The 13,289-nt window shown below is 40.8% G+C and overlaps 1 protein-coding gene across 6 annotated transcripts in view; it reads right to left on the reverse strand.

Moving 5' to 3' along the window:
• SEC22C (SEC22 homolog C, vesicle trafficking protein) overlaps positions 1 to 318 on the reverse strand; it is a 37,834-nt gene extending 37,516 nt beyond the window's left edge. For 3 of the 6 annotated variants that reach the window (XM_069095797.1, XM_069095794.1, XM_069095795.1), the window contains exon 1: positions 95 to 308. The gene's annotated coding sequence lies outside the window, so the exon portion shown is untranslated. Of the gene's footprint in view, positions 1 to 94 lie in introns of all 6 variants that reach the window. The other 3 variants (XM_069095793.1, XM_069095792.1, XM_069095790.1) reach the window with 3 other exon arrangements.
• Positions 319 to 13,289: the final 12,971 nt, after the last annotated feature.

The raw sequence follows: 13,289 nt of genomic DNA on the forward strand, positions 1-13,289 counted from the left end.
TCCGCTCTCGCAGCCCCTCCCTGCCGAGCGGCGAGGCCCGGCTAACGGACACTCGGAGATAGGGGCTCCGCGCCTCCCACGCCCTCCGTCTTACTTCGCCCTAGAGCTTCCGCCTCAGCTGCCTCAATGTCACCGAGATCCCGAGTCAATCCGTCCCTCTGAGGTCCTGGCTTTCTTGCCCTCCCCTACCTCCTGCCTATAGCTGGGCGGCTGGTCCTGCCTGGGTCCTCCGGGGAGGGAGGAGAGGGAAGACAAGGGGGCGGGGCTGGGCTTGGCCGCCTACACCTCGCGCGCCGGTAGCTCGTGTGCGCATGTGTAATCTAGCCAAGCTGTTATTCCCCCCCCCCCCCGCCCCCTACCTACAAACACTCGGACCCGGGCGTCTGCGCGTGCAGAGGGCGGCCCTTATGGGCTCAACCCCGCCTCCGGGGCGGAGCAGTAGGCGAAGCCGGCGGGAAGCGAGGGGCTCTTAAAGGGGCGGTAATGGCAGACCGTGTGGGGGACGCCAGAACTTCCTCCCTGCGTTGGGAAGGTTGTCAGTCAGTCAATATGCAGTTATCAGGCGCTTACTATATGTGCCAGTCTGCTATTCAATAGCCAAGTGAACCGCGACAAGTCCCTTTACCTCCTTCCTACCTCAGTTTCCCAAATTGAAAATATGGGGCCAGAACAGATGATTTCCAAGGACCCTTCCAGAAATCTCTGGCAATAGAGCTCTCACTTCCCAGGCTTTGCCTACTAGATAGAAAGTGTGGTTCGAAGGTCCCTTCCTGCCGCGGTCCCTAAGGAGGTGGGGAGCAGCTGGGCTCAGTGCCTGTCATGGCAACCCTTGCAAAAGGCTCTAACCCCCGAGGATCTGAGAGGCTTTGGCAGAAGGCTGGCTGCTTCCAGTGGAAACGCTTTGTCACCCAGACACCAACACACCACCCACCCATAAACCTTTCCTGTTTAAAGTAGGTTCTAAACCTGAAGAAGATATTGCCCTTGGGAACACTGCACAAGAATTGTAGGCTCATAGAATGTCAGAGGCAGGGCACCCTTAGAACATAGAATGTCAGAGCTGGGAAAGGCGTCAGTGCAAGATCTGTGTCCTAGATAGAACCATAGAATGAGCTAGAAGGGATAAAGGATTTAGAACGTAGAACACAGAATGGGAAGAACCACAGAGGAGAGAATGTTGGAGCTGGAAAGGACCTTAGAACATAGACTGTAAGAGCTAGAAGGATCCTTAGGATATAGAATGTCAGGGAAATAAAATGTCAGAGTTAGAAGGTAACTAAGAACCCAGAACACAAAGCGTCATTTAGGAAGAATCTTAGAACCAGAATGTCAGAGATGGAAGGGACTTAGAACATATTTCTCACTGAAACCAAAATGTACTGTAGAGTTGACTTGGAGCCAGGAACACCTGGATTCCAACCCTGACTCAGATAACAACTCTGAACTTGGCAAAGTCACTTAACATTTCTCTCAGCCTCAGCTTCCTCTTCTGTAAAATTAAGGATTTGAACTTGATGACCAAGATCACTCTCCAACTTTAAAACTGTGCTCCTATGATCTTCCTCTTAAACACACTCTTCCACATGAACTCTAAGTTTAATATGAGTCAAGAGTTTGATATGGTAGCCAAGAAACCTAATGTAATTTTCTGCTGTACTGAGACAGTGCCCAGGACTAGATATGTGACAATTCTGCTCTACTTTGCCTTGATCAAACTATATATGGAGTATATTATACAGTTCTGGGTTCTATATTTTAGGAGAAACATCAATAAGTTGGACTTTCCAAACATGGACAAATAGGACCTCAAGGTTAAGTTATATCAAAATCACAAGTGAACAAGGGATGTTCAGCCTGAAGAAGAGAAGACTCTGGAGGATGGGATCCTGTTTTCAAGGACTTGAAAGATTTTACAAATGGAAGAGGGATTAGATTTGTTCTGTTTGGACCAAGAACTAGGAAAAAAAATGGGTAGACATGGTAAAGAGACATGTTTTATGTGCCTTGATATAAGGAAAATATGTAGAAACTATATCTTGATATAAGGGAAATCTTCCTAACAATCGGAGCTATCTAAAAGTGAAATGGCCTCCTTCTAAAGGTGGTGGAATCATCATTTAGAAAATATGCTGAAACCAAATCCTAAATGCCTGAGTCTTGCCTGTAAAATGAGGATAATAGGGCAGCTAGGTGGCGCAGCGAATAGAGCACCGGCCCTGAAGCCAGGAGGACCTGAGTTCAAATATGACCTCAGACACTTGACACTAGCCATGTGACCTTGGGCAAGTCACCTAACCCCAATTGCCTTGCCTTCCTTCCTCCAAAAAAATAAAAATAAAAAACAAAAAAATGAGGATGATAAACCTTACACAACTTACTTCAGAAGATCAAAGAATTTAGAGCTGGAAGGGACCTTGGTGAACATTTAGTCACAGAATTCTAAAGTCAGAAGGGACCTCTCAAAGGGCATCTGGTCAAACCTACATCCAAACAAAAATAGCCTTTATAGCTTTCCTGAAAAGTGGTCATCTAGCCCCTGCTTGAGAACCTCCAGGGGAGGTAGCCCTTTTCAATTCTGCATAGCTTATGGTTTTCTTTCCTGAGTCAAAATCTCCCTCCCTCCATTTTTTCCTAGTTCTAACTCCTGGGGCAAAGCAGAATAAATCTAATCTTCTTTCATATGAAAGCCTTTTGAACACTTAAAGACAACTATCAGGTGTTCCCTAAGTCTCCTCTTCCCCCAAGCTAAACACTTCTGATTCTTTTTACATGATTATATGTTACAATCTGTAGTCCCCAAACCATCTTGACAATTTTCTTCTGAGTACATGGTTCCCAAAACTAAATACAGGACTCCAGATTTAGTCTTCCCAAGGCAAAGGATAGCAGAATCATCACCCCCCTTCTCATTCTAGCCACATTGCCCTTATTAATTCCATCTAAGATCGCATTAGCTTTTTTGACTGACATAGTTTTTAGTGTGCTGTAATAGAGTGCTAGATTGAAGTCAGGAGAGTTCTGGATTCAAAGATACCAGTTGTGGTCATGAATAAGTCACTTAATTTCTCTAAATATCAGATTCCTCATCTGTAAAATGGCCATGTACATACCTGTAATGTCTACTTCATCAGGTTCTTATATAAGCATCAAATGACAGCATATATACAAAGCACAACATAAATGTCTGCTATCCTTGCCCTCCACTAAAATCCCCAGAGTTCTTTTCACACAAATTTGTCTAGCCAAACATCACCCATTCAGCACTTATAAAGCTTTTTTTTTTAATCTAAGCATAGGACTTCACCTTTGTCCTACTAAATTTCACCTTTCGTATTTGGCCCATTATTCTAGCCTGTCAAGATCCTTTTGTTTACTTATTCTATTATCCAAAGATTTAGTTATCCCTCCCAGCTCTGATACATTTGCAAATTTTATAACCACACCTTCTATGCCTTAATCCAAATACCTTTCTAAAATGTGGAACATCACAAAGCAAGGAGAGGTCCCTGGACCAATTCAGGTCTGTAGACCTCCCACCCAATCCAACATGTCTATTAATAACTACCCTTTGGTCCAGTCATTTAATTCTCTCATTTTACAGATGAAGAATCTGAGACCCATAAAGGTGATGTGACTTATAAAAGGTCACATAAGTAGTAAGTAGAATGAGGATTCAAACACAGGTCTTTTGATTCTAAAGTCAATGACCTTTCCATTATGCTATACCTACCTCATGGAGTGGTTGTGAAGAAAGTGTTTTGTTGATCTTAAAGTGCTGTGTGAGTCTTCAACTGGAGTACATATGTACCAGTTCAGACAACCAGAGAGATTAAGGTGCTCCAGACAAGACCCTTTTCCTTACAGAGTCAAAACCTGTGACCTGGTAATATCCATTTGTTAGACTGAGAAGAGAAGTATATATCCAGTTTATTGTTCATATAATGGAGAGTTGGCTGTACTTTGGCACATTCCCCTGAGTTGGCAGGTGAATGACAAAGCCTCAGGGCTCCTAGAAAACATTGGCTCAGTGCCACAGGAATGACGTTGCTGATCTTAGAAGAGTACACGTTGCACAGACTAACAGGTACTGAAGTTTGGCACCTCCAGCTCCTGAGTTTATCATCCCTGGGGGACAACAGTTCTTCTTCCTCTTATCTTCCCTATTTTCCCTTCCTTCTATGCAGAGAAATGGTCTAACTTTCAAATAATACCTGGTTTGGTTTACTTTTAACTTCTAGACACTTTCTACCCAAGTTCCCCCAACTCAGTCCAAAGCCTTTCTAATAGCAACCTGGCCCAAGGAAGTTTTCAGTAGATTGAAATTGAAAAGAAAACAAAACAAAACAGCTTCCTAATTGGTTTCCCTGCCAAATGCTGTATAGAAGTATATTAGCAACCACACTATCACAAAGGGTGGGCTGCTATGCTAGCACAGGTTCTTTGACCTGCTTTTCTAAAGGAAAGAAGACTTAAAAGGCATTAATGATCTTATTTTAATTAACAGATAAGTAGAGAGAAGTGAGTATTCAAGAAAGAATCAAATAGGACTCCAACTATCTAAACAGAATAATACAAACACCTACATACACTACAGGACCAGGAGAGCAACAACATCTGGGGGGGGGGGGGCGCCTCAACAAATGTCTACTCAGTGTCCCATCCAGGGAACCCAACAGTCCTTCTCATGAGTGAGCCCCCCAAGTAAAACACCAACCTCCCAGTATAGGTACTTTTCAACTAATAGGCTTAGAGCCAGAAGGCACCAAAACCCTTGTGACTCAGTGTCTAATTAGCTTCTTACCAAAAGGTGTAAAAGCCTTCCTACAAGCAAGCCTTCCCCTAAGTAAACTCCTCCTTAGGCAAGTTCCTCCCTCCCCCCAGGATGTATCAGGATATATCATGGCTGTGATTGAAATACCTGTGTACCTTTAGACCTGGGAACATGGCTTCTGTTCCAAGGGAAAAGGGAACACATGTGGCCTATTAATGGACAGGGAAGATCTTCCTATTCCATTAACATAAGAAGTCAAGTAGATAAAGACTTAGACCATGGGATTTGGTGATAAGAGAGATCAGAAGATGCTTGGGAACTTGGTAGTGAAGTTAATGAATGGTGAATAGGAATGGTGAAGTTGGTGAATAAAGTAAGGTTAAAAGGAGTAATCCTTCTCCCCTTCCTCTCCCTTGCCACCCACCACCACTTCAGCAAAACAATTTTTGGGAGTGGAGACTGTGATTAATCATAATAGTACAGTGGAAAGAATGTTGGACCCTAAGTTAATTCAGATATTAAGTGTTACTTGAACCAAACTACAAATAGACTTTTTATGGAATTTTTTTAAAAATTGCAAAATTCATTTGAAGGAACCAAAAAGATCCAGGATCTCAAGGGAAATAAATATTTTTTAAATAAAAAGGAAAGAACCTTACAAATACTAGTTTATTATGAAGCAAGAATCTTCAAAAAATATTTAGTACTGGGTTAAAGAAAAGAGAAAAATAGAACAATAGATTAAAGTACATAAACAAGACCCAGAAGCAACTGAACATTTCAGTGTAGTGTTCACTAAACCCATGAACACAATTGACTAGAGGAAAAACTCTCTTACAAGAGCTGTTTAGAAAACTGAAAAGAGTTTGGCAGAAAATAGGTTTAGACCAGCATATTATTCCATATACTACAACAAGCTCCAAATAGATACATGACTTATATGTGAAAGATTACATCATTCAAAAATTAAGAGAATGGAAGGAAGTATCTTTCAGATATATGGCTGGGGGCAGTTATTATCCTATAGAAACTGTCCTATTTCTCTTATGTTTTGCCATTTCCACTTATTCACCATGGACTAAGCAAACAAGGGATAAAGGAGATCATAAATGATAAAATAGATGCTTTTGATTACATAAAATTGAAGAAACAAAATCACTGCAGTTTGAAAAAGAATTTTTAAGAAGCTTGAGTAGAAAAGAATTTGTATCAAAAATTTCTGATAAGATATATAGGAAATTTATACAAATAAAATCACCGAGCCTCTCCTCAATATGTAAGTGATCTGTTTTCAAAAGAAAAAAATATATACAGCAAATATATGAAAATTTTGCTCCAAACCACTTGTATATAAAAGAAATGCAAATTTAACCAACTGAATTTTCACCTCACCCTCATCAAATTGGCAGAGATGAGGGAGATAGAAATAGTCAATTTTGTAGTGACTATGGAAAGGAATGACTATGAAAAATATTAATACACTATTGGCAGAGTTATGAATTGTCAGTCAGTCATTTATTATGCATCTGCTTTTTTGCCAGGTGCTGAACACATATCCCATGGATACAAAGGCAAAAAATGGTTCCCAATCTCTAGGAACTTGGAATCTAACGAGACAGACAAAATGAAAATAACTGTGTGCAAACAAAGATATAAACATGATAATCTGGGAGTAGTTTCAGAGGAAAGAAAGTAATATCAAAGAAGACCAGGAAAGACTTTTTGTAATAGATGAGATTTTAGACTTAAAGGAAGACAGGGAAGCTGAGGAGGAGATGATGAGGGAAAGAATTCCAGGCATGAGGAACAGCTATTGAAAACACTCAGATTTAGGAGATTTAGGAATGTTGTGTTTGAGGAACAAGAAGGAGGCCAGTGTCACTAGACTGTAATGTATGTGTTGGAACATAAGGAATAAGAAGACTGAAAAGGTAGGAAAAGGTCAAGTTACAAAGGACTTTAAAAGCCAAACAAAAGATTTTACATTTAATCCTGGAGGTGATAGTCACTGCATTTTATTGAATAGAGAAGTGATATAATCAGACTTGTGCATCAAAAGGATCAAGTTGATAACTAAATAGAAGATAGATTGAAGTAGGAAGAGAGTTGAGGCAGAGAGACCAACCATCAGTCTAGGGCAATAGTCAAGGCATAAGTTGATGTGGGCCTATACCATTGTAGTGGCAATGTCGGAAGAGAGAAGGGAACAAATACAAAAAATGTTAGGATGGTAGAAATAACAGGTTTGACAGCTGATGAATTGAGAATGACCCCTAGCTTGCCAACCTGAATGACTGGGAAGATGGTGGTATCCTCAACAGTAATAGGGAAGTTAGGATAAGGGGAGGATTTAGAAGGAAAGATAATGAGTAAGTTTGAAACATGTTGAATTTAAGATGTTTATCAGACATCTAATTTAAAATGTCAATTAGGCAATTGAAGATATGACGGTGAAGGTCAGGAGAGAAGTTACAGTTGAACAAGTTGACCTGAGAATCATCTGCATAGAAATGATCATTGAAACCATGGGAGCTGATAAAATCACCATATGGAATAATCAAGAAGGAGGGGGAAAAAGTGCATTAGATAAGATCTGGGGAGACTCTTACTGTTAATGGGTATGGCATGAATAAAGATCTAATAAAGGAGAAAGAGAAAAAAGTGGTCAGACAGGTAAGAAGAGAATGGGGAGAACAGTATCACAAAGACCTAGAAAGAAGTAAGTATTGAGGAGAAGAGGGTGAGTGACAATGTCAAAGGCTGAAGAAAGGTCAAGAAAGATGAAGAAAAAAGCCTCCACAAGGAGCTGGAAAGACTCTCAGAAACTTGACTGGTGGGTCACCATGGGAGCTTTGCTCAGCTGAATCAATAAAAAAAAATTCTCAAGGTCTTTTCCTGTTAAATGTCCTAATGCTGTGGCTAGGTAAATGTTCTTTTGTTAATTATTGTATGACCTATGAATGTCTTGTATTGTTCCAATATCCAACTTAAACTACTAAAGAACTGGCCTTCAACCTAGCCTATATCAAGGATAAAAGGATGGTTCAACATCCTTTATCTGCCCTGTATTTGCCAAGATGTTCATATCAATACTTTTTGTGGTAGGCTTCTATTTCCTTACAAAATGATGAAGTTGGGCTAAGTACATCCTATATCTATTTCTATAAATCAGAAGACAGCAAATCAGCAGAGGCAAGAGGTGGAGTGGAAGCACAAACTTGGCATGAGCTCCCACTCCAATCACTTCCAATACATGTAAAAAAAAATTACCCTAAACACACTTTAGAGCTATAGAACCCACAAAGAGACAGAGAGAAACAAATCTCCTGCTGAAGGCAGCCTGGCAGGCCAACAGGAATGGTCTAATGCACTGAGCTGGGAGCGCAGTCCCGGGTGAGCTACACGGTTCTGGCCCCAGGGTGGCCCCCACCAGCAGCAGCCAGAGCAGACTTAAGGAGTGTGAATCACCAGCAGCTGTAGTGGTTTCCTGACTTCTCAACCCATAAATGCCGAAGACAAAGTAAAAGGTCAGTGTGGAACTCTGTTGGAACGGGGGCGGGGGGGGGGGGGGGGGGGACAGAAGAGCGCAGTCTGACCCCTGCCCCCAGGGCGAGAAGCAGCAGAGGCACAGCGGCTGTGCAGCCCCACCATGTGGCTGCCTCAAGAGCTCCTGACCTGCAGATTTTAGGGGGGTCAAGTAACCATTCAGAGGGTAATCACTCTTGCTTTGATCTGGATCCCAGTCTTGGGGGGTGGTCCTGGGGTGTGTGGCCAGAGAGCCAGAGCTTGTGGGGGCTGTAGAAAAGGTGCCCTCCTAATTAGCTCCAGCAGCTGTGAAAACCCCAGTGATTTGGGACAAAGCTTTCTCCATTCTGTAAGCAGAGTTCTATCATGGCAAAGAGCTCAAAAGTAAAGTAACTGGCTGGCAATATGAGCAAGCAGAAGAAGCACAAACAGACCATGGAATCCTTTTTTTGGGGGACAAAAAGGATCAAGGCATGGAGCAGGAGGAAAACAGCAAGGTCAGAACTCCTGAATCAAAAGCCTCCAAGAAAAATATGAATTGGTTACAGGCCATGGAGGAGCTCAAGAAGGATTTTGAAATGTGAAATATCTCATTGGAAAAAACACTGACCTGGAAAATAGAGCCAGGAGAGATACTTTAAAAATTATTGGACTACCTGAAAGCCACAATCAAAAAAAAGAGCCTAGACACCATCTTTCAAGAAATTATCAGGCCAAATCCCTCATATTCTAGAACCAGAGGGCAAAATAAAAATTGAAAGAATTCACCAATAGCTTCTTGAAAAAGATACCAAAAAGAAAACTCCTAGGAATATTATAACCAAATTCCAGAATTCCCAGGTCAAGGAGAAAATACTGCAAGCAGTCAGTAAGAAACAATTTGAGTATTGTGGAAACACAATCAGGATAACACATGTGACCTAGCAGCTTCTACATTAAGGGATCAAAGGGCTTGGAATATGATATTCAGGAGGGCAAAGGAGCTAGGACTAAAACCATGTATCACCTGCCCAGCAAAACTGAGTATAATGCTACAGGGGAAAATATGGTTATTCAATGAAATAGAGAATTTTCAAGCATTCTTGATGAAAAAACCAGAGCTGAACAGAAAATTTGACTGTCAAAGAGAAGCATGAGAAGGTAAACAGGGAAAAGAAATCAAAGGAACTTCTTAAAGTTGAACTATTTACATTCCTACATGGAAAAACAATAATTGTAACTCATAAGACTTTTCTCAGTATGAGGATAGCTGAGGGGAATATATATATATATATATATATATATAGATAGATAGATAGATGTATAGAAGGGTATATGTGTATATAAATATATATATATATATGAGTGTGGGCATATGTATGTTCATGTATACATAGACAGAAGGCACAGGATGAGTTGAATATGAAGGGATGATATCTGAAAAATAAAATTAAGAGGTGAGAGAGGAATTAATTGAGAGAAGGAGAAAGGGAAAGATAGATTAGGGTAAATTATCTCATATAAAAGAGGCAAGAGAAGGTCAGCGAGGTGGCGCAGTGAGTAGAGCACCAGCCCCAGAGTCAGGAGGACGGGAGTTTCGTTCTAGCCTCAGACACTTAACACATACACACAAAAACTAGCCATGTAACCTTGGGCAAGTTACTTAACCCCAATTGCCCTCCAAAAAGGCAATCAATCAATAAATGAATGAATGAATAAATAGATAGATAGATAGATAAATAAATAAAAGAGGCAAGAGAAAACTGTTACAATGGAGGGGAAGAGCAGGAAGGTGAAAGGGAATGGGACAACCTGGTTCTCATTGAATTTGGCTTAAGGAAGGAATAACACACACTCAACTGGGTATCTTAACCTACAGGAAAATGGGGGGTAGGGGATAAGAGGGGGGATGATAGAAGGGAGGGCAGATTGGGGGAGAGGGTAGTTAGAAGCAAACATTTTTGAAAAGTGATAGGGTCAAAAGAGAAAATAGAATAAGTGGGGGGTGGGATAGGATGGAGTGAAATACAGTTAGTCTTTCACAATATAACTACTATGGAAATGATTTGGGTAATTACACATATACAACCTATATTGAATTGCTTATTTTCCCAGTGAGGGTAGGTGAGGAGGGAAGAAGGGAAAAATCTGGAACTCAAAGTTTTAAAAACAAATGTTTAGGGGTGGCAAGGTGGCGCCGTGAATAGAGCACCAGCCCAGGAGTCAGGAGGACCTGAGTTCAAATGCGACCTCAGACACTTAACACAAAAACTAGCCTTGTGACCTTGGGCAAGTCACTTAAACCCAATTGCCCTCCAAAAAGCAAAAAACAAAACAAAGAAATATTTTTAAAAATTTTGTTTTTTCTACATGCAACTGGGAAAAAAGATATACAGGCACTGGGGTATAGAAATCCATCTTGCCCTACTAGAAAGTTAGGGGTGTGATGGGGGAGGATGTAAGAGAGAACAGATTGGGGGAAGGGATATTCAGCAGGCTTGCTATTTTGGGGTGGGGAAGGAGAAAGATGGAGAAAAAATTGTAACTCAAAATCTTGTGGAAATGAATGTTGAAAATTAAAAATAAATTAAAAAAAAAATACATAACCCTTCCAAATTTAAAAAAAAAAAAAGACACCAAACTGCAGACTTTGTCCAATCATTCCAGCCAAATATTTGCTACATCTGTACTTTACTGTCTCATGAGAAGACTGCAGAATATGACCAAAGGAAGTGGGGAGGGGAAAGGCAGCAAAAAAATGGGAGAGAATGAGCTGAGTCTCCACTGAGACTGAAAACTTTTCTGGAGCTACTGTTGTCCACTTTTTCATATGAACAGACAAATGAATTACTCCTATAGGCAGTAGATGGCACTCATGAACAGGGTAGGCGGAGCATCAATACTGTAGAGTGAATGTGAGAAGGAATCTCCCTTCATGGAGATGTGGATGGAACTTTTTACTTATTTATTTTTTTGCTTTGGGGACCCCGACCTGTGATTTCACTGGGGTCGAGGAGTCCCAAGAGAGGAACTTACTCTACCAAAGCAGACTGTAGATCAGCAGTTGCTTGGGGGCATTGAGAGGTTTAGTGACTTGCCCAGGACTTCAGGTCATATACAGCAGAAGCTGGACTTGAACCCCAGTCTTCCTGACTTCAAGTCCACCTTACTATCCATTTTACTACATTCCCTTGCTTGGAACTTTCTATTAAAACAGGGCTTCTTACTCTGGTATCCATGGACCTCCACTCCAAGGGGTATATGGATAGTTTTCAAGGGATTTGTGAAGTTGGATGGGGAAAAAAAATTAAACCTTATTTTCACTAACCTTTGGAGTTTTTTGTAATCCTAAGGATTTAATTTTATGCAATTAATTTTACCTGTTATTCTCATTCTGAGAAGGGGTTCATGGGATTCACCAGACTAAGGAGTCCATCACACAAAAAATTAAGAAGCCCTTTTTTAAACCCTTGGGGCACCGACAATTGTGGCCTCAAGATGTTTAAAAGTAAAAGTAAGATGACAACTGCTTTACCTGATTGCAGTCTAAGGCTCATTTTTTTAGGAGTCTGTACATATGCACTTCCTCCATTGCACTGTAATCTCATTTAATACGTAGCTTGAGCCCCCAGTCAATTTGCACTGGCAAAGTCCAAATATTTTTTATGAATCCTCAACACTTTATATCTACTTCCCTTACAGGTTGAGTTGTTTTCCCTCTGTTGCTCCTAATCTTAGCACTATTATTCAAATAAGAAGAATTGGCACAGATTTGGTCAATATCCAAGCCTTTTGATTGAGTTCTAAAACATGGGATACACTATAGTTAGGAGTGGGGGACCTGCTCCATGTCCTAAAACCAGTATACCCAGATCTGTATCTTTAATACCCCAAAAGAGCTATTTCTCACAGGTTGTTTCTCACCAGTGTTTGAAGATTTCCAGAATGACTATGAACAGCAGCAGGAATTTGGGTCAATTAAAACACACCTTACCACGATGGAAAGAATATTGGGCCAGGAGTCAGTAAATGTGAATTCAAGTAGGGTTTGGCATAAGGGAGAACTTCTTAATAATTAAAGCTATCCCAAAGTGGAAAGGGCTACCTCAGGAGGTACTATCAGTTTTCTCTTTCCGGAGTTCTTCAAGCAAAGACTAGATGACCTCTTGTCTTCTATGTCAGAGAGAGTATTCTTGTTCAAATATGGATTGGATTAGCTGGCCAGTAACATTCCTTCCTAAATGCTGGGGTCTTTTTGAACACAGTCTCAAATAATGCAAGATTACTTGACAGAGAAGCTTGGAAGGTCATGGACAGATGGCTGCAAATCACAAAATGGTCTTGTTACATAGAATGATATAGTATAAAAAGCCCTGAATTTGGAACCAGAAGACTTGGGTTCACATGCTGCCTTTGCTACTTATTACCTCTATTTGGCTTTAGCTTCTTTACTATAAAATGAATGAAGAGTGGACTATTTATCTTCTTGCTCTAAACTCTATGATCCTACAATCCTGGTCCCTCTCAGTGGAACATGAATTCCAAATTGTGCATTAGTAATGATGGATCATTCTGAGTCTCTCATGCCCTGTCCTTGTAATATTGATGTTTATTAGACAACTAGTGGGGTTGGGAAGGATCAATCCGTACCTAGGGAAAAAGCCTTTGTCTGCTATCTGAAGCTAGGAGAACCATATAAGCTTTGAAATGTATTTGTACAGTGTTCAAAAGCAGTCATTTCATTCTACACAGCTCAGTGGAAGGTTCTACGAGGTCATCAAAACAGAAGAAAAATCCAAAAACCTCATTATGGAAAAAAGCCCAGCCTTGGTCAAAGATCCAACATGAACCAAGTCCCAGTGGGAGTGGAGATTCTTGAATCAGGAGCTAAAGGAGCACAGCCATAATCAGCAGTTTTGGCACCTGAGGCAAGCACCCAGAAACATGTCTTCAACTAAACTTTGCAAATTATATGAAAACAATGCAAGCAGGAATGAAAACTAATTCAGGTGAG

This window comes from Petaurus breviceps, unplaced genomic scaffold (genome assembly GCF_028583685.1).
Source record: "Petaurus breviceps papuanus isolate PSGF00001 unplaced genomic scaffold, PetGlider_PUasm1.0 227, whole genome shotgun sequence".
In the NCBI taxonomy this organism is placed as follows: Eukaryota; Metazoa; Chordata; class Mammalia; order Diprotodontia; family Petauridae; genus Petaurus; species Petaurus breviceps.